At 32.2% G+C, this 25,990-nt stretch overlaps 1 protein-coding gene across 1 annotated transcript in view; it reads left to right on the top strand.

The window, feature by feature from the left end:
- Positions 1–25,990, top strand: part of LOC132931019 (myb-like protein AA) — a 162,398-nt gene that overhangs the window by 42,671 nt on the left and 93,737 nt on the right. Inside the window, exon 2 of the mRNA XM_060997199.1 lies at positions 15,303–15,432. The gene's annotated coding sequence lies outside the window, so the exon portion shown is untranslated. The remainder of the gene's footprint in view (positions 1–15,302; positions 15,433–25,990) is intronic.

Here is a 25,990-nt window from a genome sequence, read left to right as displayed (position 1 = left end):
GTATTTCGTAATTGAAATAATTATTATTGTGTTAGACTTGTTAGAGCAACGTGTTGATGACGGTAGCGACAACTATATAGTTGTAACCATTGTAGGTATTCTTCTTATTACCATCGGTACAGACGATATATATATCTGGCTAGCTTATTCACTACAGCCCTTTCGTGATGCTGACTTTCTCGTGGATTTCGTATTTTAGTTTTTTTAAGTTGCCAACGGTAACGGAAACAAAAATATCTCTACGACAATAATTTTTTTTTTAATTTAAAAAAATATTATTGATTGTGCTAAGGAAAAACTTAGTGATGTACCTTTATATAAATTTAAACCCAACTATAACGTTTTTAATTTAGCTATTTTTGGCAAAATCATTAAATAACAAAAGCTTATAATTTGAATTTATCTCTAGACATTAAACTGTAGAGTATAACACGTACGTGAGTCTAGCTGTAGAGGTTTTAATGGCGATGGCGTTTTAAAACCCATTTTTCAGACTGTAATTATAACATGAACGTTTTTTTTTTGTGCTTAATATAGTTGAGTTATAATATAGTGAATTGGAGATTACAGTCTAAAAATAATTAATTATCTTCGGAAATTAAAATCAACATTCAAAAACTTGGGAAGTTAATCAAATAATATTGACATCAATAAATTGTCCAAAATACCTTTAAAAATAAGCAAATAATATAATGCTTAATACCTTAAATATGGAAAAAAAATAGTTTTGGAAATGCACTAATGTTGTATAGGATTATAGGAAATAATTTAGAAACAAAGAATTTGTACCATATTGTTTCACCTATATGACAGCACAAAAAACACCATACGAACTTTTTCTTTTCTTAATGTAGCGCAATATAATGCTATATTAGCGTCGTAATACGACTATATTAAATTTGCAATTGTGATCGTATAAGAGTTACACTCTAAGTTGTTATTAATTTTCGATTACAATGTTTGCTGACACTAATGTGCATATTATCTAAATAAACAAGATTCTATTTAATTTTATCAGTGCAGTGGTTCCAATAATCGTATCAATTGATGCTTCATAATTATGGAGCACCATTGTTTCGGTAATTATGAGTATATTATTGTTTTTTTCGTATTGTTAATAAAATCGTACTACCGAAATACCGTTAAATTATACACACACATATATATATTATATATATACGATATAATTTACCTTTGTAAGCCATAAATGATTATGACGTGCCATTAAGACGTGGCTTCTTACCGGTAGAATAGTAGTAGCACTGTCAGTATATATACTTTGTGAATGCTCCAGGCTCTTCGGCTTTCGTTATAATTTTTTTTCTCCCTTTCGATTGTTTTTAACCTTCTACTACCTGCAGCATATTCGCTTATATATTATATAGTTATATATATATATCGTGTACTTACTACACACCACGCGCATAGTACATCATAATAAAATTATGATACATGGCAGACCGGAACTCTACGCGTTTTCGTCATCTACAGTTATACGTATAATATATTATACGCTTTCGTTCGTTATCTTCATCTCAAAACTCTTATGGCGTACAACATATAATATAATAATATCATACGCAATATAAACAGTCTGTTCAATTAAAACAATACGATTAAATATTTTTACTATGAATAAACTCGACATTCCTAGACATTTGTTACCTATATGATTTACTGATTTTTTAGCTGGTAATAATAACAATACTAATAACTATAATAATATAATACGTGGTGGAATTCGTAATAAACGGCGCGGGATATAAAAAAAAATACAAGTTTACATATAATATGGAGGTCTCGCGAGACAGTTGCTATCGCGTGTTTTGATTTTATCATTATTTTTTTGTTTTTACTTAACAATATAATATCTATACACACACGTCGAGCAACAATAGTGTCTAACCGCACGAAGACGAACAATGTGTACACCCATCTGTACACGACGACGCGCAGGGGATAAAATGATGTAGAAAATATAATGATTATCTACCTCTTGGTTTTTGTGTGCATCATCTCGGTTGGTGCTTAAACGATTTATACAACTACCGAATTCGTGAATGTCAAATGTTATGATACCATATGATGTATATACCACATATACCTGTGTGTTATTATTATTATTATTATTACTACTACTAGTAGTAGTTTTTTTTCATTTCTGTCTTACAGAGAATGATTAATTATTTTGTAATAAATACGTCGATTTTTTTTTCAAATCACAATACTATTATATTATAGGTATTATATATATATATTTAAGTGTGTGTGTGTGTATGTATATATATTATCGTTGTACGTGTATATACTATATAGTATATACGCCCGACAAATATTAATGACGAGCTGCCGGTTATTTGTGCAGGGCGTATTGATTTTTATATTGTTTTACTCGTTTATGTGTACATAATGAGCTCGAGGTTATATATATTTTTAATTACATATAAATTTATAATAGAACACCTCATAGTAATGAGGTCTTAAGCGCTGTTATGTAGATACGATGTTACAACAGCGACCGAAAAAAAGATAACACTGAGATACTGTATACATTGTATACACACTTTTAAAATAATTTAAAGAAACATATTATTTTATTGTAGATATGTACATATTATTATACATATAGGTATATACGTGATGCGCGTGCGTGTTAGGCAGTGTGTTTAGCGTATCCGGCTAATGATCTACAAATTGTGTATCGGTGATTTTCAGATCGTTATCGACAGTAAAAAAAACAACAACTAACAACTATCGCCTCCAGAGATTCTCCGTACAGTATACCGTTTGCTATACCGGTGCAGCTACGGTGGTGTATTGCTCCCCGCTACGTTTTGTTTGTGTGTGTAAGTTATCGCATTGTCTTCGAACGCACGATACATGTTTTTTGAACAGAATATTTATATACAATGTATAATACGTATATTATTTATATTTATATTATTATTATTTTTGTAGTTGTTTTCATTACGGACACGTGGTGTATATTATACAACAACACGAGTACGTGTGTAATGTGTGCACGGAAAGTTCGATTTGAACTGTATTTGACTACTTCAAAGGTCGTGTTTCCTGAAGTGATTGTATTCAAAACTCGCGCGTCTGACAGTATTTTTTACAAATTATCACATGTATAATACATAGAAAAAAAATCCTAAATAATCACTGCAATTCATCACAGCCCACTGCCGTCGTCGGCACTGCATTATACAATATTATTATTGTAAAAAAGCACCAAAAATATATACATAATATATAAATACATATATTAAATGTCGCTCGCCGATGGTTTAAATGATAAAAACAGGTGTTTGTAAATCGACTATTATTCCGCAAAGCTTTCTGCCAGTGGAAAGAGGACGGACAGTGACCAATTATTGTCGGAATTGTATCTACCTACCCGTGTGACCAGTCCGTATAATTAATATAATATATTATTCGACTTAATATTAATGGTGTTGTTTTTTAAGATGATTACAGCATTTTATTTGCTCAGCATCAATTGCAAAAAGTTTACAAGGACACGTAGTCGTGGTTGTTTTGCATTATTTCGATTACACCACGGTGGTCGGCTGTAAGATTTCTTAAATGAACTCGCGGCGTCTTCTGTCTAATATTACAATTTCACGTTTCTTCGGAAAAATAAAAAATATTTTTAAAAAAACGATTGCCACTATAATATTAATAAATACAACGGGGGGCGTTCCGTGATAACCATCCGTTGTCCGATTATATTGCTGTTGTTATAGCGTGTTATAACGTACGTACCTATATCTAGGTACCTAATATATGCCACGGTGGCAAAGTCGAATCTGACCTTGAAATTTTCATCTCGAAAAGAAACGGACAGGCGACTGAGCAAAGATACAAAAACAGTGTCTACACCCACCCACCCTCTCTTAAGAAAATCTCAAAATTACAATATATAATAATATAATAGGTATATAAACGCAAACCGCATGGAAGAAGAAGAGGACTACTACTTATATTTTACTGCAGCGGCTACGCGAGAACATGGCAACACAATCGAATAGAAATAAATAAATACAACCACCGCACACGCCTATTTCGCCTTTACCAGTTCTATCTATATTACATAGTAATATGCCTAACCCGTACAGACAATGTACCTACATACATAATATATACGCTGGGAACAAATAACCCGCGGAGGTGTCCGACCTGCGGATTTTCTATTGTTGCCGCCGCCACCGCTCTTGGGCAACTCGCGCGCCACCATTATATAGACTACATTAAGATCGTAATCCGAGAATATTATGTATAATAGGCGGCGTTTATGTACGCTAAATACGTCCTCGAGCTACACTACCACCGCACCAGTGCGCTCGGCAACAGCAGCAGCCACAGTATGATATCGACCGACCGCATCGGACGCGCGTGGGCTTCCGCGCCGGCTATCGTCTATGCTCCCGCTGTATATTTCTGGTTAGCTGTTATACATATGTCTGAAATCGCTCACCGCCATCGCCACAGAGCACACTTATTGCGAGTTACACCTATGGCGTGTATAATATTTTTATTCTACGCACCGATGCTGCCACTGTGGTCGTGGCGTCCTAAATCTGTGATGGTTTGTGAAGTGTATACGTATATTGGAATTGGCGGTACTACATTGGCTTCTCGGGTGTCTAAATAATTCGTTAGACTCGAGAGATCTTATGCGGTGTGTTCCGCGCAGGACAGTGTTCTTACGGCACGTTTCTATACATTACGCCGTTTATTAGTTGGTAATATTATACTTACCGTGTGATAAAAATTGTGGTTTGATCTATAATTAATGAAATCAGAACTTTTCTCACGGTTTTCCTCTTCTCCAGTTTTTTTTTTTTTTTTTTTTTTTATCAACGAAATCGACAAATGATTATTTATGTAAATATCTTGATGCATCAAACCAAACCCATCGATCGACAATACTGCTGTATACATAATTGATCTCGCCGAACAACAACAACTTGATTCTTATACACATTTAATATTTATATACTCATGTATTTTATTCCCGAACTGGAACGCGTTTCGTCCGGTGTGTTTACTGTGTCAAATTCTTAAAACGTGTTGCTGCCGCAGTTGACCGAGACCAGTAATTTGACGGCGCACGGGTATACCTCGGACGGTAATTATACTACCAAACTCATGTATATGTATCGTACTATCGTACATATATTATTGTTATTAATGCAACGATGGGAACGTCCTAGATAAAGCTATATCGTGGTCAGATTTATGTCGTTATTTTGTAATGAGTTGTATAAATCGTTTCTTATTTTTATTCAATGCTCATTTAATAGGTATATATTTAATTTTCAAATATGTTATTGTTACAATATCAAGCTATATATTTCCTGTATGTACAACGGTAAAATACATATAATATGTGACATTTTTCATTCAATTAACGTTTCAGAAAAAATATCGTGCCAAATCATACGTGCGGCTATAGTAGTATTCACAGTTACGTCATGTCTCGTACAGTCCAAATGCTCAGCTCAGTTTCGTTTTTGAAATTTCGTGGTAAATTATGGTTAATGAATGATAGTATTGACACAACAGCCAAAAAAAATGCGACTGCAGAAGGAATATAATACGACAGACGATGTGTATAGCTGTAAACCAGATTTTATAGAATAATATCAGTACGGTAACGACAGTAATATAAGCCAATATAGTACGTAGGTTACGTTCGGTGGTGGTGCATATTATACTGTAGGTAACAAACGCGTGCCCTCGACACGTATAATATAATACTAGCAGTAGTCGCGGTCGACGTGTGATGATCGGCTCGCGATACAGCGATTGTAGAAAAGAAATAATAAATAAATAATGTGAGTACAGAAAAAAAAAGCGCGTAATCTTCCCGGCTGCGGAATACAATATTGTCGCGTTTTTCTGATATACGTGCCCGTCGCGCGGCACGTGTTTTAGCCCCGTTTTCCTGCGCGTCCGACCCATTGTCGGCGACCGCTTTAAACGTTAAACCGGTATGTCGGTATCTTTCTAGCTACGACCGCGAGTGTGTATGCAGTTGTATTTATACGTAATGTATAATATAATATATATATATATATATACATCATACATGCGTATTATATTATAGGTGCACGTGTGTGTGTGTGTGTGTGTGTGTATGGATAAACCAACGAGGTGAACGACCGAAGCGATCGATGGTGGTGGTACCAATCATTCAAAAACAAAAAAACCCAAATCAAAACGATTTAGAAAACGAAATTCCCGATGTTTTACGGTTTCTTCTCCCCCGAGGGAAATCCGTAAAGTGAGAGCGCGATGATCCTGGCGGTGCGCTAAAAATGACTATTACCATAACCGGCATACGTCACCCATAATATAAAAAACATCAGATATATTGTATTAGTATGACGCAAAGTTTTTAAAAATCGACATTGTAGAAGACATTGTAGAACAACAATGACCGATACTTATTAATACCTCTATACGGCTCTACCTATTTCTTTTTCATTTTTAATATACTATACAGTGTAGGTACATACGTAAACGGGTAGCTACATGTTTTTTTTTTTTAATAGTTTGTAGTTGTCCTCATTTTCATTTGAAAAATGAATAAATTTCTCATCATTAAAACTAAAATAATTGTTTTTAAAATTTGGATTAATTGTACTATGCTTCAGTGATAAATATTATAGTTATAAATACGAGACCGTGTTTAATCGCTAGCCAACAGAAAACGTTACCAGACAAATATGACTTGAGTATATGTGCCGCATTTTTTTTTTTATTAAAAAAACTATTTTAAAACATAATGAATATTGCTTGACTCAACTATATTTAAGACGTTTGCGGCCACGACAAGATAATTAATTTCAATATATTGCAGTTTTTCCCTTTGTGTGTTGTCATTTGTTATACACTAGCTGTTTCATTTTCATCGCATAAACATTTTACACTTATATAATGTATATTATGTGTTTAAAATACTGAATTTTTCGGCGGTCGTCATAACCACACAATTTACACCGTTCAATACGTTACGAATTTATTCTATTGTTAAAAAAAGGAAATTTGAAAGGTCGATAGTTCAAAACCGCACACATTTGATTGACAGTTAAAAATTAAATATCAAAATCAGCAAAATCATAAAATTGTTATTCATATGGACAAGTAGCCATTATCTCAACAAACGCCTCAGGAATCAAATGTGATGATAAAAAAAGGAAAACCAAAAAAAGTTTTAACCATAATCCAGATTGTGAATTTTTATCATCATAATTTTTTTTATTATTAGAATACAACTGGTTTTTCTTTATTATCCCGAAAATTTTATTTTTATAATTTTGTCATATTGATTTAATATGATTTACTGGTATGTGATACTAAACTTAATATTATTTCTATTATTTTAAATAAATGTACGAGTATACCTACGTTATTGATATAATATCAATGTGTGCGGTATTGAATGGTTTGATTTGTGTAAAATATGCGGGATTAAGGTATAAAAGGTGTGTGGTTTTGAACGAAGACTTTTTTTAAAAGTGTGCGATTATGAACGATGCCCGAATTTTTGAAATATTTCCACGATTAAAATGACAACCTTAGTTTTTAAGACTTTTGACGAATTAATCAAATCATATAGTCGTTTATTATAGGAAGACTTGATTGTTTATTTACGATGATTATTATTTAGTTAAGAGGATGTCAGCGTAGTATTAGTTATCTCTCTCTAACCCACGCGCAACATAGCAAATTTTACATTCACAAAAATGACCATAACTATATTAATTTCTCAAATTAGAGTGAAATTACCTATTATAGAATTTAAAGCTAAGAAAATTATCGAGAGCATCTTATAAGCATTTTATTATATTTTTATTTTAAAGCGAGTTATGAGTATTTTAAAATTGTAAATTGTTTATACATCTTAAAAAACTTATAACTCGCTTTAATATAAAAATATAATAAAACGCTTATGAGATGCCCTCGATAATTTTCTTAGCTTTAAATTCTATAATAGGTTATTTCACTATAATTTGAGAAATTAATATGGTTATAGTCATTTTTGTGAACATAAAATTGTCGATGTTGCGCTTGGATTAGAGAGAGATAACTAATACTACGCTGGCATCCTCTTAACGGCGATAGTGGCGTCTGTACGGTAGTCGTACAAGTTTTTTATTTTTAAATATTTTTCTTGATATCGACATCAATGATTAAAAATTGTGCCAGTCACAAGATGGAAAATTGAATTGCATTTTAAACTCAAGTCAGTTTTGAGCAGGGGTGGAGTATTTTTGTGTGTGTCTGTGTATCGAATGAAAGTTAATCAGGACAAATATATATTATGTATGGAAAAAGAAGAAGTGAAATAAAAAAAAATTGTGTTTTAAAGAAAGAGAGAGAGCAACATAAGAAAAATGAGAAAAAATCTTAATTGCGTCATGCAGCGAAAGAGCAAAAACAATCCGCGACCGTTAGCAAAATCAATGCATTTTTTTTTTCATAAATACTTACGATATTAATAATGTTCACTTTCGTCTTTGACTTTCAAAAGTCTGAACGTGACATGTAAATAAATAAGATTTCCATTCTACGAGGGAGACGTAATTTTGCTCGTATTTTTGCATCAAGTAATAATAATAATAAAAAAAATTAGTAATAATAACACAAAGCCGGAAATGTTTAAAGCAGCAGTGTTACAGTAGTACTATATAGTAGTAGTAGTAGTAGTAGTAGTAATCGTAGTAGCAACAGAAACAGCAGCAGCGTGCGTCAAACGTCGAGGGACGACGACAATCATCAACAATCAGGCCACCACCGTACATGCATAATAATAATAATATAGAAGGGTATATACATATTTTTTTTATTATATCATTATGCTATATATTGCTGCCGAATATAATATGCACGACGGTGTGCTTCCACCGCTATGGTAGTCGTCGTCGTCGTCGCCATCAGTCCCATACGCTCTTTGAAACGTATTATTAACCATACATTGACTTTTTTTTTGTTATCAAAGTAAATATATATATATATATATATATATAATAGTACCGACACGCCTACGTTTCGAAATGTGTCTAAACCAAACTAGTTTTCATTTGGACGCACCACATAATTTCAGACCACGTGTAATACGTTTGCGAGTGGGCAACCTTTACATCGTCGTGTTTATTTGTCATCGATTATAATATCCGGCCATTCTCTGATCTTTATAATATACTCCCTCGCTCTTTGTTCGTTTCGGATATTTTCGTCTCTTATTATTATTATTATTATTATTATTATTATACACGTACAACCATATAATCGGACGAAAAAGTTCGCTTTTGTGTAGCTGGGCCTAAACATAAAGCGAGCGCAATCACTGTCCATGTGGGGTATTGCATGAACTGTGTACTATAGATTTTCAGTAAAAAAAAAAATCAATATCATAATAACATTAGAGCAAAATTAATTTATCTCTCAGCAATTATTTATGGGAAAAATAATTACAAGTCATAAAACTTTACGATTACTAGTATATGTTTCGATGAAAAATTTACAACGATATTCGCCAAAATATTCTTAAGAAAAAAAATAAGACATTTTTTAGTTATAGAAAATGGTTATCGTATCACGCGTGCAAATTTTTACTAAACTTGTTTTGAAGCATTTACTATTATTCATATTATAATATTATGAATATAATAATAATTGATAAGAAATCGGGTCCTACCAGCAAGTGGTATATATCTACGTGAGTGTCATAATGTGTCGAGGTATGGGGATTTGAATGCGGATATATGGGAAAAATAGACGGATTGCACCCGAGTACCCGACACGTCAGCGGGTTGGGGGTATTGTCAGCGGTCGTCGAGGTAAAAATAATTGAAAAAAAAGTACAAAATAATAACGCAGGGGAAAAAGCGATGCGCGTGAGTGTGCGTTTTTCCTTTATTTATTATTCCATCCTTCTATAACATAGTATATACGATAATATGTATTTTTTTCTCTCTATCTTTATGTATATATGTATATATATAATAAACGTCCTACAACAAGACAGACGAGAGGTGTAGATATATTGGTATAAGCGCGAGTGGTTGCAGTACTACTATAGATTTCTCAGTTTTCTCCGCTCTTTTCTTTTCTCTTCCACTCATCGTTTTCACGCACAACACCGGTTTTATCATCATTATTATGTACTGTGACGATGATTATTATAAATGCATGACGGTGGAGAAGATAGTGCAATACACATCACGTGCAAACACACACGTCACATTGTGGCACTGGTGGTTACGCGTTGGCGGAGGGGTGGTGAAAAAGGGTTTCTTCATTATTATTGTGTGCTATATACTGTGTATGACGTATAATAAGGTGTATAATACGTAATATAATGTATACACGTGTATATAGAAGCACGCCTGTACACGGAATTTGCGAACAATGCAAGACAGGAACGGTTAAAAAATGCACGGTGAAAATCTATTGACGGAGAAAAGTAGAATAAGTAGAAAAAAATAAAAATTATTACATGTAATAATAATGAAAAACCGCCGCATCGCTCGGTCGATGGGAAAGCTCTTCCTCCGGGCCATCATCGCCGTCGGACAAAAGCCACTTGAGTTTTGTTTTGTTAAAGCTCAGTTTATTTTTCGAGTTGCACCCCCCACGGAAAATAATAATAAAAAAAATTGTTGTCGGCCACTTAAAAAAGTCGCTACTGCGGCTGCTGTTGTTGGCTGCTGCAACGTTGAGAGCAGAAAAAAAGTCGTTTAAAACAGACTGCACTATTATGCTATATATATATATACTTCATAATGACATATTGTTTTGTGGTTTTGTATTTTAGTTTTTTAATTGTGACCGCGGTGGTGGTGGAAATGAAGTCATTATTTTATAATGGACGACTTATACTAGCTGCATGCGCCTTCCCTGTTTACTTAATACGCGCTGCTCTATAATATGTAAAAATAATATATTTAACTCTTTTCAAAGTTTTCAATTTGTTTTCTCCCCTATAGTCATTGTATGCTGTACGAAATAGTATAGTATAATATATTAAATTATTTTAATAATATTAATATTATACTCTCACCGGATAACGCTGTTGTTTTCTACAGTGTTCTACTGATAAAGCGAATAATTATTATTAGTTATTACTTTATATTAGAAACGGTGTAAATATGTAACGAGTGAATGCTTACCTTTAAATAGGATGGAAATAATTACTCTTCTCGTCATGATTACGAGAGACTCGCTAGTTGATTTGGAGTTCTCGTGCGTGGTCGTCATTATCTGCCGCTAGCCGTCGATTGGTGACATTAGGTCCATACGTCAAAGTCTATTATTCTTTCTACACAAAACGCCACCGTTTTCGTTGTGTTTATACTTTATATCGCGTAATAGGTACCATACACGTCGTTGTCCTCGGGTCAGCGTAATCATATAGCAGCCAAATAGTATAATACATTACATACTATCGTTGCGTGCATGTAGTTAGGAAAATCAAGCAAAATATACGTCCGTACAACTTTGAAACGATATAATACGCTGTCGTGTGTATATTATACACAGGAATATTTATATATTATGTGTGTGTGTATATAATATATTATATTCTGCGGTTGTGATGCATTTTTAATAACACGGTACGGCGACGGCGATATAACATTTATATATAGTTAGTTACCCTGTATATATTATACCGATATAATATTAAAACCATTTTTTTTCTGTCTACTCAGCCGTAGACGGCGGTCGTTGTTATTTGTATCGCGGGACGAGAAACATCTGCTGCATTGATATAATAATAGTGTAATAATAATAATAATAATAATAATGAACTGCAGAAATGAAGTGAATGCACACAACGTATATTATTTGTATTAGGTATATACAATATGTACATAAAATAGGTACACACACAGTAACCGTACGGTGATATATATATATATGTGTGTGTGTGTGTGTGTGTGGAATTCTTGATCGAAGGAATAATAATCGCGAGCAAAATATGTACAAAAACTACTCTTATAGAATATATAAACGTCGAACACGAGTTAATTGATTTACAATGCGTGTGGATTGAGCCATTAATCGCCGCCGTCTTGGGTTGCAGCATCCGTCGCTGTAACATTCGTCGCAGCAATCAGGAGGACGCGTGTGGGCATCGCAGTTACTTATTTATTTATACGAACGTATTATTGCTTATTATTGTTAGTAATAGTATTTGTATTATAACGTAGTATACGCCTTTTATCATAATGCTTTATACATCTATATAATATCGTGATATAACTATGGTTTATAAATATATATAATTTACGATACAATAAAATAAGGATAGTTTAGTATTCTATAAAATAATGTTCAACGTCATAATTATTGGCGTTAAGATTGCGGGTGTGTGTATATTTTTTATCGAAAATAACATAATATTGTAGATATATCATATTTATACTACACGCGTGCGGTGCAACATATTAATAATAATAAATAATAATGTATACGTAATATACACGGAAAGCCGATTATTATATATTGTTTTTTTTCTTACTTTTAATGAGCCCCGTTCGACTAACGAGTAGATCATCTCATACAACGACCACTATAATACAATATTCTTCTGCAATATTATATTATTATGCGTTCCTTGTTATAACAAGGAAATATCCATTACACGCGAAACGCAATAAATTTAACGAGTTGTTCTTTTCGTGGCAACATCCACTTTAATATTTTAATACACGCATATTATTGTACCTATATGAAATGGGTGTTACATATTATATTTATTATTATTATTATTATTATTGTCATGTTATTATCATTATTATGTTATGTGCGCGTGGACTTATTTTATTTTTCAACTATTAAATTCTTAATGCGTGTGATACAATGTTATATACATCATAATAATTATACAATATTACATGAGTATCAATTATTTGTCTACGAGTTCGTATACGAATCGCAAGGATACACTGTGTTGTGGTTGTTGGTTTTTTTTCAGTAGTCATTTTATATTGGAAAAAATCGATTATTAATCGTTCGTCGATTTTTATCGTCAAATCGTGATTTACACCTCCCCCGTCGTCGCGCATCACGGTTGAGGAGCAAGTAATATTATAAGTAGGTACCTATTACCTATACTTATAGACAAGCAACTCGTCCAGCGTAGGACACTTTCATATTATTATATTATCTGCGTTTGATATTATCACATATCCAGCTCCCTTTATAATAAAACTGGTATACGGGATCCGATATAATGTATGCGATTGTTCTAGACGGATGACACGTTTTTTTTCTCACTTACGTTTTAATCAAACACATTTTAACGTCGAAATTGTTGAATTTTAATAAAACTTCCACATATGTTACAATAATATATTCATGTTATTATTATCTTAACCTACACGATGCGTCGTATTACGTCGTTCGGTAACCTATATGCCGCTGCACCGTATAATATATGTACATTGGAATGGGTATTTTTTACTAAGCTGGGATTATAATATTATATTTATTCAGGATTAACGAGATCGAATTGGTAGCGTATACCTATAAAATCGAAATCAGTTGAAATATTTTTAATAATAAGCCATTTCGTGTGTTTTGACGTAAAGTTTAATTTTTTAAAATGGACTTGTTAACTATAAAAATATTCACTTGTCCGGGCCGATGTAGCAATGTACATATATAATATAAATCTTTAATTTAAATTTAAATTACATTTTTGATTTCGGAGAATTTTTATTACGTCAATACATAAACAAAATTCTATTCGCACTTTAAATTATATCTCAAGTAATTTTTTAATACATCATCTCGATGGCAAGTTATAATTTTTGAACTTTTTTTATAAATGTTAATGAAATATTATTTTTTCTTATATTTTTAAATTATCCAAATACGTCTATATTATGATATTGTATTATAATTACTAAATGTATGTAGAAGTATTAAGTGTTTTTGTTTGGTTCTTGTTGCATTTTTGAATTGATGATTGATTAATTGAAGATGGTATATTTGTATATATTATGTTATAAAATAAATTATTATTGAATATATTTTAACTAAAAAAATATCACATAATATATGCATGCGCGTCTTCGCTTCCCACATACAGTGTAATTTGACTTCAGAAGTTATTTCAGTTATTATTTATTTCATTTTATTTTAATTACAAGACGTCCATAAAACTACATTATGATATAATTATTAGTTGTTCGGCGTTATAAACACCCACGCCACCCTATTTCTACACCATTTCACTAATGCGTAGGCAATTGTTCGTTTCGAATTCAGTGTCCGCTATTATAATAATAATAATATGTTATTGTACAGTGGTTTAATCGACTTATGTCTCTCTTAATATCTTGTGATGTACTTAATTTAAAAACGTTTATGATTAATAAAATATAAATTATTATGTTATTTGATATTGATTTTTTTTAAGACTAAAATAATATTTAGTTTTATATCCACCATTATATTAATTAAAATTCAATTTAACTAAATAATCGGAAAACCTATTTATCTGAATAAATTTGCAGTTTTAAACTGAAAATATTATATTAAAAATACCTTTATATACGTATTATAAATATATTACATTATTGCATGTAGGTGTTGTATATATATAATATATAAGTAGTTTGAATGATTTATTTAAAATAGTTTTTTAATTCGTATTTGTAGTTGTTTCCCTTATATATATGTATAAACATGTAAAGTCAATAGTTATGTTAACATTGTTAAATTAATAAAAAATATAAAATTGTTTAAGCACTGTAATTTCATTAAATGGAACGTACAACTTTTTTAATTACGCATACTTTATGGGCACATATTAAAAATTATTATATAAGCACTTCAATTTTACCTAGGTATAATTTATTGTTTTTTGAAGAAGTAATAATTTTCAGTTTAAACTATTATCTCAATCCTACGATAATCGGAATTTAAAAGTTATGTAATATGGGTTGAGTTCTTGTTGTAATTTTAATCCGACGGAGAAGTGCTTCAACTGCACGAGTACTACGAGTAAAATATTTTAAGAGCGGGAATACAAATTATTATTAATATTCTGATAAAATAAAAATTACATATTAATTTTTTTTAATAAAATGGGTAGTAATAATAAAAAGTCTAAAATTCTTAATACTATATATATATTATTAAATAACAATCGATTATTCTATGTGGAAAACAATATTAATAAGTGCATTTAACGTATAATATATTATGTGATGATTATATACTGATGATTTTTCAATATTATTCTTTTAATATTTACAATAAAAAAATGTTTTCAGGTGTTACCCACTATCGATAACAACGCTACAGACGCATAATATTATATGCGGGCGTCATTCATTGTAGCGTACAATATGACTATGACTGTCGGAGTTGTTCAATACCGTCCGACATAACATGAACGAACAGGTAAGACGTTTATTTTTGGTTCGCCGTTTTTATAGCAGCAGTGGAGATATTCCTCTCCCTATATAGACTTCCCCGGGGGACTTGTATTAATCTTAAACCGGAGGACATCTATTAATTCCATCGCTCGTTTTTTTCTCTCTCCGTTTTATACATGCGTTCTTCTCAACCCTTCTCCGTGCGTCACCTGTAAATATAGACGACACCACACCAATCCTTTCAACACATGTCTCCTTAGTATGGGTGCGTATACGCTTGCACAGTAATATTCACCACTATATAAACCAGTTAAGGATACCGAGCGGAATTCGACCCCGAACGCACAACAGTTGGCATGGATTTCGAATTTAAACGGCGGAAGTAGTGTTTTATTTTCGTATACGCGTGAGTACTTAATGGCCAGAGGAAAACAAATTAAGGAAAAAAAATGGTTTTGGTTTTTTATACCCAAAACAACGCCATATTTCCCTTGTTCTTCACCACTCAGTAGCTGGTTCCTAACCAAAGTTGTGAAAAAAAGTAAATAAAAACTCGTTTCTTAAACTAACTAGTGTGGTATAACGAATATAATAAACATATATACCTATATATTGCTAATTATACACTGATGATGGTGGTATTTACTGCTACTACACCCCTTTCGTTTATTCATAATCCCGTGTTGACAGATTCCGTTACCCACGAAATCATTACGATACGATTTAACATGCGCGTGTGCTTTTGCCGCAGTCGTTGGATAATATATTTTTAAGTTTTAACGCAATAACCGATTATAAAACTATTTAAGACTGTTAGTGTGTTAAATTAATTTTAAATTATTATGCCGATGATATAATATAATTAATAATATAATATTTTGATACATCAAACTATATAATCCGATATGTGTATAGTACTAATAATCTATAATAGATATAAGTATAAGTCCTATTAAATTTACATCCACATAAAATATAGAAGTGGAAAAAACATAAAACTTCTGTATTTGATATGTTTTAAGTCCAATGGTCATTATTCATTGTCATAATGTTATATATAGTATCTAAGATAGAAGTACTCCAAGATTAAAACTCTTAAGTAATTTTTTATACATACGATGTACATTGATGCGGGGTAATAAACTAGCGTGTAAAATAAGTAGAAAAATATCAATGAAAGTACACTATGAAATTATTCATATTCTTTTTGTCCATGCCAAATATTCCCTAGTCGTCTTTATAGCTTACAGTTATTTCTGTCGCAGAGGTCAATCTACATTACTGCCAAGACAAAAAGACGCAATATGCGGTCCCTTTAACATTAAACTGTTATTATAATTATTTTAAAGCGATGTATAGCTATGATAAATATATATTATATAAGTGTACATGATTGTTTCAAAATCAATATAAAGTTTATTTTAGTTAACATTTACGTATTTTAATTGCGTAACTCATAATTCATAAATATTATAGTATAATATATTCATTATTAAGTACATTTTATTAGGTACTTGAGTTGTCCATGCACAACATCACTATACATTTCGAATTCATTTTACAATTATAGTGAGAAGGACGAACTGACATAATAGTATTGTCTTTTGAGCTTGAATCAATATATAAATATATTTATATTATTTATATATATTTTATTTAAACCAAAAGTAATTGACATATAATTCAGTTCTTTTGCCAAGCCTGTACTTTTGTTTATTTTATACGTATTTTAAATAATAACATAAATTGTATTTTGAACGTTGCAATAAAACACTTATTATATATAAAAATAATTTAAAATCCATTTGCTTCATTTCGTCTATCTGTAAATATAGTTAAGTTTAAATTAATATTGAATAACCTCGCTTTCGCTGCAGACTTTCATCATTACGATACAATGTATTAGGTATTTTTTGGATTGTTTTTCTCTCGACTCATGGATAGACGTTTTTAATCTCTGATCTCAGGCTCGTGATATGATAAATAGGTAGCTAAGTTTACCGTTGAGGTATGCATCTTGCGTTGTCACTTGTCAATATAATTTGGCTTCGCACAAGCAATTGTAGTTCACGCCGCCGAGTTTTAAACGTCGCAACCATCCACGCCGAGAAAAGCGACGACGACGAAATGATTAATGATTTATCCGCCGTTCGCTTTTCACGTCTGAACCCTTTTCTTCATGGGTCGTTATTTTTTATACGTATATTCCGCGCGTTCGAGTTGTTAACTGATCGTAATTGACAAGCGGATGTTCGTTAAAGGTCGGTGTAGGTGCCTCTTACAGTACAAAAACGATAAAGGTTTTCTTTTTTTTTTCGTTCTTCCTTGCTTGTTCTTCCTGGCAACCTACGTTACACTAAACAAAAAAAAATGTATATATATATATATACAATTTGTTTTTCGTGGGTTTTTTGTATCAACTGTAAATCGTATAATAACTGCAGGTTCCGACGCGTCGCAGAATAAAAGTTTCAGGCGGAGTACGACTACAGCGTGCAGTAAACGTGTGTCGAATTCGACCCTTTTTTCAGACCCCTCGTCGCCCGACGATGAAACTTTTGCCCTTCGGGTGACAATTACGTTTGAATTATCATTCCCTCGGCGCGGCCGGTGCATCTTACGTTACAATACGGTAGCGTAACCGGGAATTCAGTTACCAATTATATCTATTACGATTGTCATTCGTTCGTCCCCGCGGCGTGTAAAAATACGAGTTCAATAGCTTGTTAATCAATTCAGCCGAGGGGATCAAATAATAATTTTTTTTCTCGAAAAACCTCGATTCTCTGTATCTCACGTTCACGTACCACTGAAACAATATAAAATTAGTTTTTATGTCCGTGTCGCAAAATGTACATTGAGCGTAAAATTTCTTTTTGTGCTATTTCATCACCAGCGCGTAGACACAGTGTTTATTGCGATATATTGCGCTTACTGCAGAGCTACTATTACAATATTTTTGTACACACTGCACACAGGTCGCAGGTGTGAGGTGCTGCAACGTAGTGAAGGCGGCTGGAGAGTTGTACTGATATAAATATATATTATTAATGTATACTGTGCTCCCAACATTTTAGAGAGTGAACCACTTTGGCGAGAAAAAAATCCATGCCTCGGGTGTTTAAATCATATCATCATAATGCCACTACTATTATTATTACATATTTATACTCTATTGATCGAGAAACTGGTCGGTGACTCTGTAGTCTCACTAGCAGCATGTTCTCATTTCCTACACCTAAATATGATGCTGTCACGTACAAATATAACAAAAATTATTGACGCGTTCAAATTTTGTTGTGTAGATTTAGTATGGTAGTATCTAACATAGTTCGAAAATCTATTACTTTGCAATATATATTTACAAACTATAGGTACAAGCAATTTCACTCGTCAATTGTCATTTTTTGTTTTGCCTCATCTGGTATAATATATATTAACTATTAATGTGGGTCGAAACGTAAATAACATGATTTGTATATGAATGTAGTTAATATATCAGGCTCAACAATAATAGCGGCCATCAATTTTTAATGCGCATACTTAGGTTTACTGCTAACCATAATATAATATTATATAGTTTGTATTATTTGTTTGTATAAGTATAGATTTAGGTATACCAATATGTAATATAATATAATATAATATACATTATACATCCTCGCCGTTTCAATCGTTATTAATAAAATTGCTTTCTCTTCTATATATAAGTGTGTGGTGGCGCACAATGCATAATGAATATTTTTTGCGTCGCTTCGAGATGGGTCCGACCATTCATCTTGATCAACTCGTTTTGTTCCCCGGATTTCTCGGAGGCACGTCGAATTCCAAACATTTAACGCTTCCAGTGTGTGTGTGTGTGTGTGTGTGTGTGTGTGTGTGTGTGTGTGTGTGTGTGTGTGAGTGTGTGTATTGTATAGCATTATACAGAAGTCTCCTCGAAACTTTTTCTCTTCTTAACCTTATTATTATTGTTCACTGCTGTATACACAAAAACATACAATATTGTAAAACTATGAAGATGCCGTCGTGATTTTACTCGTTTTTGTACAAAACTATTACTTCCTCCAAAAACAGCTTTCTTGTGTAATTAAAAGGGTTTGTGTATGTAAAAATTTTTACGTAAGGAAAAACTACTGCACCGGGAACGACGTCTGACAGGACCCTACATTAATACTTAAGAACTTTTAGTTTAGAAAACTATGTATTACAATCTATACTGGTGCTGCGTAGAAATGTCGACATCGACATTTAGGGAAAGCTTTTATTAACATATATTTAAATATAAGCAAAAAACCCAAATAGTTACCGTGCGAAGGTAGAATTCTTTAATATTTTAGTACCTTTACCATACATTTGACCTACTTTACTTACCTAATAAATTGCATTAAAACATAAAACTTTAAAACACATAAAACAATTAATAATTTAACATATTTGTAAAAAAATATTATATTTTTAAATTGTATTGAATATATTTAATAAAATGATCTTATGATTTTCTAATTGTACATATAATTTTTATTAGTAAACTTTAGAAATTAATTAAAATATAAATTATTTTAAAATAGCCAATATATTATTATATTTTATAGAGTAATAATACTCATCAACTTTTTTTCAGGGGATTTAGAAATAATTTTAAGAATGTAAGCCCCCGTAGTATGCTTCCTAATTGATTTCAACTTACAGAAAGACCGACTTTTTGTGGCGAAATTTATATTTATTTTGTAGTAAAGCAAGGTATACTAAGTACGCCTGCTAACCAGAAACGAAATAATAATATCTGTAAATTGTAATAGCGTTTTTTATATTATATAGTCCACGCAGTGCATAGGTATAATATTATTATATGTACCACTGCCGTTGTACGATGGAAAATAGATATGTTCAGCATCTGAAAAAATCGATATCTACCAGAAAACAAGCAGCCGACAATAGTGATTGGATGGAAACGGTCCGGAATTGCGGTCATGAAATTTGTATTAGTTTTATAACGCTCGCACGCGGACTTTCGGGTGAGCGTAAAAAAACAAGAAGAGAAAAATAGAAAACACCACCGATACACACAGCTCATGGTGGCAATGATCATATTTATATGGTTATTTAAAGGTTTTCTTCTTTTCAAGGGCCGAATCCCTGTGGGACGATAAATTCAAGCCGGCCGAGCAAACAGGCTACCGCCGTATTTCTACTATTTTTCAATTTTTTTTCTACTCTCTCTTTCGCTGGTTTTTTACGTGCGTCTGTCTCTTCCTTCCCTTTTACATTTTAAAGATATAGTTGTATAGTGGTGTACTGTGTGTTCGGCTCTTGCCGTTGTTTATGGTCCATACAATCTATCGGCTCTAAATCGTGGTTACCCCGTGTGGGTTTTCTTTATTTATTATTTTTTCTTTCTTTCTCTCTTTATATAAGTGTCCATAAAATTTTACGCCGGCCAATATAGTTTTACGATGATTTTACATTATCAAAGTTACAAGCCAAGTTTATGTAAAGAACGCGACTTGTACGTAAATTGCCTTACAACCGAACCAATGAATCATGACGTAAAACCGGCAGTGCTATTGCTTGTTATACCACTATATGTTTATAATACATATAGGTATACATATAGATACGTATACACGTCCAAGTTTCTATAAATGTATATATATATATATATAATACATGCTTTCTATTCAGCATCGTATAATAAATAAACGGCTGCATTAAAATATAGCGAATAAAGTTCAATTATGTGAACCGTACAAACCCTTTTGAGTGAATAATAAAATAAAAGTAAAAATAGAGAGTTAAGATAGTTTGATATCTTAGTTATATAATATAAAAATATGTGATAATTATAAAATAATAATTGTAGCTTGTATTCAACAAATAAAATCGGATAAAGTATTTTATTAGTTTATAATATATATAATATACATACATAAAAACTTTTTCAATGTCATTTGGGCGTAATGTTAATATTATAATAATCACAGTTTTGCAAAAAACTGCAAATAATACCATGTAGTGCATATTATACGTACATACAATTTAATATGTATACTAGTACATGGTCGATGTATCTAATAGGGTACAGGACGAAATGTAATCTGATATTTTGTTTTGTCGACTGTATAACTCAATTGTGAGACTACCGTTCCGACTGAGAAGAATTGTAAATTAAATCAAAAACTTGTCGAATTGAAAGTTCTCAATCAGAGTTTATTATAAATCAGTTATATGCCATGTATGTTCGCAATAAAAACTTTTTTTTGAAACCAGTGAAAATTAAACCAAATTCAATTTTAAAATAAATATTAAGATTTTTTATTAAGTTGTAAAATATTTTAAAAAAACAACAAAATATATTACATATTTTATTTTTTCCATTATCTAGTGACTAGTTATAGATTTCGTGTTATTTTTAAATTTCAAACCAATATAGTGTTAGGAAAATTTCTACTCGCGTGTTAAAAGATATATCCCATAATGTTTACATATTTAATAATAATTATACAAATACGATTACTCTTTAAAATTGTTTCTTTTAATAACGTAATGTTATGCAACACTTGTTCAAAGTTGGTTGAATTTGCGCGCGTGAATTTTCCTTTTATTTATTATTATTATTTTTATTTCTACCACAAAACCTTCGTCGAGCACTAGTGTACGCTCGAAAAATCGTGAGTGTACATGCGTATACAATAAAATATTATAATATTGTATTCACGCGTATAAAATCGCGTAAAAGAGGATAGGACGATGTATATGTTGGGTGAGTGAGCGAGAACGAGAAAGATCCGCCGCTGCTGTCGTCGTCGTAACGAATCATTAACTTAATTTAAAACCTCCGTGGAAATTGTATGCTATTATTATTATTTTTTTATTTAAAAACTTAATCCGATCGAGTGGCGGCGTGGGACACACCGCACGCACAAGAGGAGCTTGAGACAGCAGTCGCGTTCCGCGGGTAGCGGTGTACGCATAGTAGTGGGATATAAGTATTCAATCAAAATTCTCGGCGGGAGAGTAAAACGCTCTCGCGCGTTTCAATAATGAAAAGGGTCAAAAGAAAATTGGTATTGCCAGTGGCGCGATGAAAAGGGGATAACTCTCCGCCGCCGCCCTAGTATTGTCGTCAGTGGCGGCGGCGGCATCGGTGGTAGCGGTGATCCATCTTGGTGCCCGATATATAATTATTGCCTCCGCTATTTCACCACAACGCCGTTCCTTTTGTGTTCGTTTACGCCGCGCGCGCGTATTTCTGTCGCCGCGCTCAAATATAATGTGCCACCGTCACAGCTTTTCGGTTATAGTGTCTTCCATCAAACAAGTGTCAACGCCTCTTGCCGCCTCGGTGACAGCTATATATATATATATATATATATATTTATTATATTATATTATATTATATAGCTCGCAGTAGCTCTTGTTCGGCGCAGCTATATACACTCTGATCCGACTCGGCTCCTTTATTCCTAAAGAACGAAAAAAAAACTCGCACGAGTAGGTATATTATAATATTCGGTAGTTCTAATTGATTTTTGAAAAGGGTGATTTTCCCCTCCCTCCACCACTTAGTTTAGTCGATATAATATATTCACCTAGGTATGGTTTTTTTTTTATATTGCACCACCCGATCTACAGACTGCAATATGTATATAATATACACAATACTAATATTTTTAGGCATATTTACTGAGCATTCGAAACACTAACTGAAATCTTATACACGCGCCGTAAAGGCTCTGTCTTATATATCTATCGCCTGCACTACGTATGACAATAGTTGGACGATGAACAGCATAAAGATAAACAAAGTATATACGCGCAGTGTGTATTATTATGTATTATATCGCATACCTATTCGTGCTATATTATAGTATTATACGCATATTAGTTAGGCATAAAAGTACGCGGATGAAACATAATCTCGTAAAAAACACAATTCGCAATTGTATATGTAGGAAATGCACTTGGGTGGGTAGAGAGGGGTTGGACATTGACGGATAGACAGTTTAATTGTATATAGTTTATAATATATTATGTAAAATGCAAAGTTCCGTGCAATATAGGCAATATATATATTATAGTTCACGCTCGTTATATAGACATTTCGGCGTAGCCACGGCGACCACGTTGTAAACATAGTACTAGGCATCTCCGGTATATGGATAACACGCGGCATTTTACAGTTTTAATATCATAAAGCTCGTTGAGAATGTAGGTAATATAAGTACTATCGGTACGCGGCGGAGACCTGTCGGCAACCGTCGTGTCAGTGGAAATTAAAAACAGTCCGCAGTGAAGAAGTATACAATACGTATATATACATGCGTATACAAGTATAATATTATATATAAATAGGTATGTGTGTGCAGTGTACTATTTGTACATGCGCATGAATAATTCAATGCGGCCGAGTGTCGTTGCAGGCCAGACGAAAAGGAGGAACGTTGTTCGATAGTAATAATATGTCTAACAACTAACTGGTTTGATGTGAAAAAAACTATGACAAAAGGGGCTTTGGCGTGCACTGTGTGTGCCGCAATAAGGGACGCGCGTGGTGACGTATCTGGCCGCCACCACCGCAACAATATCGCGATGACTGGTTCGGTGGTGTACCTGCTATTGTACGTACATCATAATTTCTATGCGTTCTGTATGCACAATATGGCGGTGGCTAATATAATATTTTGACGTTAATAATGCTATTATCATTATTATTATTTTTATTGTTATTATTTTTATACGCTGTACGACTCGACGTTTACTTACGCAAATGCTTTTTCTTCTCCATTGTCGTTTAAATGATTGCGAATAATAATGCTTACGACAAAAGAATTGCTGTCGTCGATCCCCAACAACAGCATTTAAAGACGTGTTGCTCCATATCACCGTTATATTTCTTTACCTACCGAATATGTGCGTTTCGAAATGTGTTTTTTTTCATTACAATTGCTCCCAAGATAATTCCAAGTGTGCAATAATTAAACAATTATTCTGTATATGGTATACAGAATACAATATTTTGGGGTTTAGTGAACGGGAAGGGTTGATTTTTATTGGATATACAACATTGTACGACGCGATATACTATGCATTATTACAATATTATTTCGTGTGCAATTATTATGGAGTGTCGTTAAAACAACAAGATACAATAATTATATCCTCTGACCGAACGAGATACTTTACGGGTTTGCGTATCTTTTATCAATCTAGAATGTATAAAAGCTCTATTCTGACGATTTAAAATGACTCACTACGTGCAGTGATTCGAGTCAACTTAAAGCATATTAAACTGGTTTTCGATTTTAATATAATCATACACGTTTCATTAGGGCGATCGAAGATACTTAAAACAATAGAGAAAATTAATCAACGACGAGTCGAATATTGTAATATAATAAAACGAAATCAGTGCAATTTTCGTTGTCTTGCACGTTCGTTTTATGAGCAATTGATTTATATCGTATTTACTATTCCACCGTCAACTAAAGCAAACAGTTTGTATGAGCATTATATTTTGTTTTCATATATGCACATAAACTTAACGTTGTGAAATTGATTTCCCCATCGTCTTTGTTTGCTATCGCGCGTGTTCATGTCACTGTGCGCACATACAATATCCATTCTATTGCAACTCATGAACGTCTGAGTCCAGGCGCTAGCATTTATGCCAGTGTTTAACTTGAAAAAGAAATAGTTATAAAGGTACTCTATTTACATATAACAAATTTGCGTTTCTAGTTAATTGACATACCCTAATATAAATTTCGGGAGCTTTGCACTCAGACCTCAACATTGCACCCTATACTGTCACAAAGTAATATATGTTTCATAAATTATTATGATTACTTTAAAAGTTTTAACCAAAAGCGTGTATATAGGTACTAGATAGCAGACTTTTGCAGACTTGCAGACAATTAGTAATACTGGTATTTTTTTAAATAGATCAATAACAAAATATACATTTACATATTTTCATTAAGTTACTTAAAAGTTATTTATAATATAATATATATATATTATCTAAAAGTTTCAAAAATTAATCCTAAATTTTAATTATTACAAAAAACTTTTAAGAACTAAGCTGATACTCTAAGGGAATTATGTTGAAAATTTCAACAACATTTTATTAATTACATAAGTTTAACGTTGTAAACAAATATTATTTATTAATCTTCCTTTATTAATTCGATAAACGAAGGGGTATACTTTAATATTTTTGAAAATTTAGTCGAAGTACTTACTCAATCCACTGTGTCCCCCTTCCCTCCCACGGTAAACACTATTTATAGCATTGTAATTGTAAATCATAAAATCTATCAAAATACCCAATATATACTTATCAGCCAGCTACCTTCTCGTAGAATCAAAATGCTGTATCATTTTCTGTTAATGGTGAACTATAGATTCGTTTTTATAAAACTAAAGTTAATCACGTTTCTATAATATCATAGAACATAGATAATTGATAAACTATAAAGTGAAAATACATTTTTCTTATTAATTATTTTAACACTTCATACGTAACATAGGAAATGGCCAGGTAATGGAAATATTTAAGCTTTGAATAATATTTTAAACAT

Source organism: Rhopalosiphum padi, chromosome 4 (genome assembly GCF_020882245.1).
Source record: "Rhopalosiphum padi isolate XX-2018 chromosome 4, ASM2088224v1, whole genome shotgun sequence".
Classification (NCBI taxonomy): domain Eukaryota; kingdom Metazoa; phylum Arthropoda; class Insecta; order Hemiptera; family Aphididae; genus Rhopalosiphum; species Rhopalosiphum padi.
The sequence above is the reverse complement of the archived record's forward strand: the minus strand, read 5'-3'. Positions and strand labels throughout refer to the sequence as shown.